This window comes from Candoia aspera, chromosome 5 (genome assembly GCF_035149785.1).
Source record: "Candoia aspera isolate rCanAsp1 chromosome 5, rCanAsp1.hap2, whole genome shotgun sequence".
Lineage (NCBI taxonomy): Eukaryota > Metazoa > Chordata > Lepidosauria > Squamata > Boidae > Candoia > Candoia aspera.
Genome location: NC_086157.1, coordinates 81659189 through 81667070, shown reverse-complemented (window position 1 = coordinate 81667070; position 7882 = coordinate 81659189). Strand labels below are relative to the sequence as shown.

General features: G+C 38.0%; 1 protein-coding gene across 3 annotated transcripts in view; it reads left to right on the top strand.

Annotated features, from left to right (window-relative positions):
• Positions 1-357: 357 nt before the first annotated feature.
• The window catches only part of BBX (BBX high mobility group box domain containing), a 139510-nt gene continuing 131985 nt past the window's right edge, over positions 358-7882 (top strand). For all 3 annotated transcript variants that reach the window (XM_063305580.1, XM_063305581.1, XM_063305579.1), the window contains exon 1: positions 358-431. The gene's annotated coding sequence lies outside the window, so the exon portion shown is untranslated. The remainder of the gene's footprint in view (positions 432-7882) is intronic.

Below are 7882 nucleotides of genomic sequence, written 5' to 3'. Positions count from 1 at the left end.
GTACATATCAAGGGGATTTCCTTCCTGTTTAGATTCTTACTCTGATTTGAGTTCAACTTTCTTGGTATTTGCCCTCTTCCGTGTATTAGATAATGGTGACCTGAGAAAGAATGAGAGAAGGAAAAGCAAAAACAAACCACCCTTCTTCTGGTTGCTTAGTCCCAATGTCCTTTTGTAAGCATGATGCTTCATTAGCTATTTCATCTTGTCACTTTTGTTTTCTCAAGGCACAGCCGGATTTACTTTTTGATAACAACTTAATGTTGGGGGGTTAAAAGGTGAAGCAGAATTAAGTTAGAAGTTTGGGATTCCTTCAGCCTTGCTGCAGTATTGATATTCCTTTATTTAATATTTTCTAGGTCACTGTCACATGACAAGGATTGGAGACAGTTTAATTTTCCTCTCCCTGTGATTTTCATTTACTATCCCAGGTAAGTATGTAAACTGTACATTAGAAAATTATCATTGGTATTAATAAGATAAAATCTACTATTTGGGATCAAAGCTGCTTGATCAGATTTTAGCCCTCACAGAGATCATGTCCCCCATTAGCACTGTCAGCAAGTGTAAGAACATGCAATATACATATGTGTAAGGTGAATTTCGTTGTTGGTACCTGTGGTGTGTGAATACATAAATTAGTTTAATTGTGTTGAAAACTTGTTTCCAGCAAATATTTTAAACAAATTTATTATTTTAAGAGAGAAACATCCCTTCCTAGAGACTTGTTTGTTTGTTTATTTTGATTAATGTTTTGTAACAGAGTCATAGATTATTAAAATGTGCAAAAGAGTTACACAGTGTGCAAAATGCTTCACAACTGTAACTAGTTGAAATGGTGAGAATAATCTAAAAGTTATGTGTCAAAAATAATATTAATAGATGCACCTTTTAGAAATAGGGAACAAGTTCATCTGATTTTATAAATGCAGACATTCAATACTACATTGATGCTCATTGAAATTTCTCTTGTCCTTTTTATAATAATTTTAATTAGTTAATTTTTTTGATTATGTATATAAAAGTAAAGCATTTCTCCCATAATATTAATAGTTATGGATTCCTGATATGAGATGTATATGGATGGCATTCTTATAAATAGGCTAGTGTAATATCTGCAGGTTTCCATTTCACTCATAGAATATTAGGATGTATGCCTTTTTAGAACTTCAGGGAAGGAAGTGTCATCTCCAGGTCTAATTTACTTTTTCTCTATAATTTAAATTTCCTAGTGAAAATAATTTCCAAATTTTAATTATTAGGACATCGTATCAATAGGAACAATAGCTGTATTTTAGGTCCTGCAATTTTTGTCTTTAAAAATTATGTATGTATGTATTTCACAATATTTATAGCCTGTTCCAATCCTGAGATACTCTGGGCATGGTATAAAAAGTTCTGAAAAACAAAATATAAAAGAAGACCACAAAATTAAGGCATCATCAAAAGATCATCAGTAAAAGTGATGGGTGTTCCTGAGACTGAACATTCTAAACTAAGGGCCAAACTCACTGAAATAAAATTGCTTTGATCTACTTACGGAATGCCAACAATGTTGGGCCATCTATACTTGTGAGGAGGCACTTTATAAAGTGGAGCTGCCCCTGAGAAGGCCTGTTGCCTGATCCATGCCCCATGAACTTTGCACAGAGATGGGACTTGTAGCAGGCCTCTCTTGATTACCAGGCCAGACCTGCAGACTTGATTCTGGCATCACATTGCCTGATATATTATTGATATGCCTTATTATGGACTATGTGCATTTGGCTCCATACCTGACTGTTTTTAAAAGGAACTTAGATCTGGAGTTTACTTTTACATGAATGGATGCTCATATTTATTTTGCCATTTTGAGTAGGTTGTGCTGTTGTTTGAGGTAATGAACAGTTTCACTTTTTGTTATGTAGATAGTTTTGAGAGAGCTTTGTTTGGAAAGGGATATCCCTTGGCAAAGGATATAAATTATTTGAATAAACCGATTGATTTATTACAGCTTGTATCAGAAATAAACATCTCCAAAAATAGATAAAGTTCATAATTCTAAAGCGAAGATATAGTACAGTTATAGTGTAGTACAGTACAGTTTCAGATGCTTTATTACTGATTTATGGATATTATGGATAGAAATTTATCTGCATCCCTCTTCCAATATTTATACTACATGGTATGCATCAAGAATCTCATCTTTATCATGGAAAGTGGTAAACAAAGAATTTGCTGAGATTCCCTACTTGAATTCTGGCATAAAAAATCAATCTACCTCATAGTTCAGTAGTAAAATAATAAATAATATTTCATACTGTGCAATTCTAAATGGATGTTCAAATCCCTTAACATGTAATTAAATTAAAATTCTATGATAAGATGAAATATGGTGATGTAGGAAGGAAAACTGTTTTATGTCTTCTTTTTCCACATTACTGTATTAGTGCAAAGTTTTAAGAAAGTGATGAATACAGAAAACTATATTGTAAGTAAATAATATTTATTGTCCTGACTACACACACACATAGACACAAACATATTTGTTTATTATGTGTTATAACTATGCAGTTTAACAAAGCCTTACAAGTATACAACTGTTTTTAAACAATCTCTATTGTAGGTTAAGTGTAGAGGAAGTTTAGTTTTTAGTAAAAAATAAATAAATTTTTTACAAGAAAGTGTTGAAGTAATTTGTTGTGAATTTGCACACATTGAGTTGTAACATGTCCAAAATCTCAAATATAAATATATGAAAGTATTTGTGTGAGTGTATGTTTTTCAAGTCACGATACTGAATATGTTTTTTATAGTCCTAATAAGTTTAGATTTAGATAAACTTAATAGCAGAATTATGAACTAAATCCCAGTATTGACTTAATATTTACAACCTTTGTATTGTGTTTGAGTTGAATAAATGGACATGTATCTGTGTTGGCTTTGAAAGCACTGGGTTCAGCTTAGTGAAAAGCATGGTTAAGTTTCATTCAGATTCAAAGAGATTTGAGAGTACAAGTAATAAATGCAGGCTGACTTTACGTATGTTTATTTGGCTGAATATACCAGGTAGGTATCCTTAAGATATTTAAATGAAATCCAGATAAATGCAGGTGCTGTTTGTAAGTAGATTTGGAAATTGTTCAGCAACTTTACAGTAGGGCTGCCTTTTGGGAGAGCTTTTTGATTCTTGACTACCATTGAATTCATAGTGACTGTGGTGCAGAGTGTTTTTGCACAGTTGTAGCTAGTGTACAGTACTTGCTATTATTTTTCCTGAGCCAGTAATTTGGTGAAGTTATCCATGGCTTAATTAAATTCTATCTTCACTACTGCAGTGAACTACCCTTGGAAAGGTTCTACAAGTTGTAATTGGTGCAAAATGTGACGGCTAGGTTGCTATCCCATACAAGGTACAAGAACCACATGCTACTTGTATTGAAATTTGATTGGTTGGCAGTTGTTTATTGCACAACAGATAAGGTATTGACCTTTTAGTACCCTAAATTGCTTAAGGTACAGCTAAGATCTCTTCAATTACACACCTGTCCAACCATGACGATCTGCAGGAGAGGTCCTACTGAAGATTTTCTTGCTATCAGATGCTTGTTTTGTTGTTTATTTAACAGATTCATATCCTTCCTTTTGTTCAAGAGCAAAGGTGGCATATAGTGCTCCCTCATCCCATTATTTCCCAATAACCCTGTGAGGTGTGTTGGGCTAAGAGGCTGGGAGAAAGGGCTGTACTGCTTCTGGGCTCTCTCCAGAGCTGCAATTGGCCTCTTCTCTCTTCCAGTTAAAAAAATCTGGAAAGGATGTTTTCAGAGGCCAGGATGTTAATTATCAGTTAGCTTAAAAATTACTATTTTTTTTTTTTTTTAATTTTGTTATTTACCTTTTGGGTTCATTTGAGCCAAACAATGGATTATAAATGGAATAAATTAATAATATCAACAGAATTGCAGTTTTTCAGCATTTCTGATGTTGTGTCCACATGGCACAACTGATGCACCTAGATTAGTTCAGTGCAACATTTATTGGATATAACTGACAAGACCAGCATCTTCATTAGTATGTTAATAATTATATTTTTATCACATCTGGAGGGCACTGAATTAGAAAAGGTTGCCAATGCACAACTATTATTTGTCTGACTATTATAATCCGTTGTAGTTCAGACTGAAGTGTCTGTACTAATCGCAGATCTGTCAACCATATTTAAAAGAAGGGACCATTATGTAAAACTACTCTGATGCTCAATAACAAATTAATACGAAGACTCTGGAAGCCTTTTTTTATCAGAAAGTGACTCATGTCATTTAACTTAACCAGGAGAATTGTTTTTTAACTCGTAATGTTCAGGACCAGAAGATTCAGTCAGGCTCTGAAAAACTGAGAGAGGTCATCAGTTGATCTGGTGAGAAGTGCCATCACTATGCTAATGACACCCAGTAATATACTGACACCTCTGACAAGCTGAAGATGCCATGAAAATCCTGAACCAATGACTGGAGACTATCAGAATCTTGTTGTTGTTTATTCGTTCAGTCGCTTCCGACTCTTCGTGACTTCATGGACCAGCCCACGCCAGAGCTTCCTGTCGGTCGTCAACACCCCCAGCTCTCCCAGGGACTAGTTCATCACCTCTAGAATATCATCCATCCATCTTGCCCTTGGTCAGCCCCTCTTCCTTTTGCCTTCCACTCTCCCTAGCATCAGCATCTTCTCCAGGGTGTCCTGTCTTCTCATTATGTGGCCAAAGTATTTCAGTTTTGCCTTTAATATCATTCCCTCAAGTGAGCAGTCTGGCTTTATTTCCTGGAGTATGGACTGGTTTGATATTCTTGCAGTCCAAGGCACTCTCAGGATTTTGCTCCAACACCACAGTTCCAAAGCATCGATCTTCCTTCTCTCAGCCTTCCTTATGGTCCAGCTCTCGCAGCCATATGTTACTACGGGGAACACCATTGCTTTAACTATGTGGACCTTTGTTGTCAGTGTGATGTCTCTGCTCTTAACTATTTTATTGAGATTTGTCATTGCTCTTCTCCCAAGGATTAAGCGTCTTCTGATTTCCTGACTGCAGTCAGCATCTGCAATAATCTTTGCACCTAGAAATACGAAGTCTTTTACTGCTTCTACATTTTCTCCCTCTATTTGCCAGTTATCAATCAGGCTGGTTGCCATAATCTTGGTTTTTTTGAGGTTTAGCTGCAAGCCAGCTTTTGCACTTTCTTCTTTCACCTTCGTCATAAGGCTCCTCAGTTCCTCTTCGCTTTCAGCCATCAAAGTGGTATCATCTGCATATCTGAGATTGTTAATGTTTCCTCCAGCGATTTTAACTCCAGCCTTGGATTCCTCAAGCCCAGCATGTCGCATGATGTGTTCTGCATACAAGTTGAATAGATAGGGTGAGAGTTTACAACCCTGCCGTCTACTTTCCCAATCTTAAACCAGTTGGTTGTTCCGTGGCCTATTCTTACTGTTGCTACTTGGTCGTTATACAGATTCTTCAGGAGGCATACAAGACGACTTTGTATCCCCATACCACTAAGAACTTGCTACAATTTGTTATGGTCCACACAGTCAAAGGCTTTAGAATAGTCAGTAAAACAGAAATAGATATTTTTCTGAAACCTCCTGGCTTTTTCCATTATCCAGCGGATATTGGCAATTTGGACCCGAGTTCCTCTGTCTTTTCTAAACCCAGCTTGTACATCTGGCAATTCTCGCTCCATGAATTGCTGAAGTCTACCTTGCAGGATCTTGAGCATTACCTTACTGGCATGTGAAATGAGTGCCACTGTTCGATAGTTTGAACATTCTTTAGTGTTTCCCTTTTTTGGTATGGGGATATAAGTTGATTTTTTCCAATCTGATGGCCATTCTTGTGTTTTCCAAATTTGCTGGCATATAGCATGCATTACCTTGACAGCATCATCTTGCAAGATTTTGAACAGTTCAACTGGGATGCCGTTGTCTCCTGCTGCCGTGTTATTAGCAATGCTTCTTAAGGCCCATTCAACGTCACTCTTCAGGATGTCTGGCTCTAGCTCACTGACCACACCATCAAAGCTATCCCCGATATTGTTATCCTTCCTATACAGGTCTTCTGTATATTCTTGTCACCTTTTCTTGATCTCTTCTTCTTCTGTTAGGTCCTTGCCATCTTTGTTTTTGATCATACCCATTTTTGCCTGGAATTTACCTCCGATGTTTCTAATTTTCTGGAAGAGGTCTCTTGTCCTTCCTATTCTATTGTCTTCTTCCACTTCCGTGCATTGCTTGTTTAAAAATAATTCCTTATCTCTTCTGGCTAGCCTCTGGAATTTTGCATTTAATTGGGCATATCTCCCCCTATCACTGTTGCCTTTTGCTTTCCTTCTTTCTTGGGCTACTTCTAGTGTCTCAGCAGACAGCCATTTTGCCTTCTTGGTTTTCTCTTTCTTTGGGATGTATTTTGTTGCCGCCTCCTGAACTATGTTGTGAACTTCTGTCCATAGTTCTTCCAGGACCCTATCTACTAAGTCCAGTCCCTTAATCTATTCTTCACCTCCACTGCATATTCCTTAGGAATATTAGTGAGCTCATATCTAGCTGATCTGTGGGTCTTCCCTAATCTCTTTAGTCTGATCCTAAATTGTGCAAGAAGAAGTTCGTGATCTGCACTACAGTCAGCTCCGGGTCTTGTTTTTACCGACTGTATAGATGTCCGCCACCTTTGGCTGCAAAGGATGTAGTCAGTCTGATTTCGGTGTTGTCCATCTGGGGAAGTCCATGTATAAAGCCATCTCTTAGGTTGTTGGAAGAGAGTGTTTGTTATGCAGAGTGAGTTGTCTTGGCAAAATTCTATCAGCTATGTCCTGCTTCGTTTTGTTTTCCCAGGCCATACTTACCTGTAATTCCAGGTGTCATTTGACTGCCAACCTTAGCATTCCAGTATCCTGTGATGAAAATAACATCTCTTTTAGGCATGTTGTCCAGTAGGTGCTGCAGATCCTCATAGAACTGCTCTTCTTCAGCATCTGTGGTTGGGATGTATATTTGGATCACTGTAATGTTAGATGGCTTGCCCTGAATTCAAACTGAGATCATTCTATCATTTTTTGGATTGTATCCAAGCACTGCTTTAGCCACTTTACTATTAATTATGAAGGCTACGCCATTTCTTCTGTGGTCCTCTTGTCCACAGTAGTAGATCTGGTGGTCATTTGATGTGAAGTGGCCCATTCCAGTCCATTTCACTGGTTCACTGATGCCCAGAATGTCTATCTTTAATCTTGACATCTCACCAATAACCACATCCAATTTGCCCTGGCTCATAGATCTTACATTCCAGGTTCCAATGGTGTGCTGATCCTTAGAACATCGGATTCGCCGTTCACTACCAGCACCGTCGGCCGCTAGCCATCCTTTCAGCTTTGAGCTAGCTGCATCATCACGTCTGGGGTTAGTTGAACTCATCCTCTGTTCCTCCCCAGTAGCATTTTGACCATCTTCTGACCTGGGAGTCTCATCTTCTGATGGTATACTGACAATCTCTGGTTGTACTGATCCATTTAGTTTTCATGGCAAGAATACTGGGGTGGGTTGCTGTTACCTTCCCCAGGGATCGCATTTAGTCTCACCTCTCTGTCATGACCTTCCCATCTTGCATGGCACTTCACGGTTTAGCTCATGGCATCATTGAGGTGTTCAATCTCCAGCACCACGACAAGGTAACAATCCTTTGCTGAAGATCAGAATCTTGGTTGTTATATCCTGTCAGGTCAGAGCTTCTGTTTGTCAATAAATATCTGGTGGCATTGGTCCCAGTAGTTATTCCTGCTGAGTTGCAGTCCTCTGAAAGCGGTGGCCTGTGACGGAGTTCTCTTGAATTCATGCGTCCTGCTTAAACAACAGG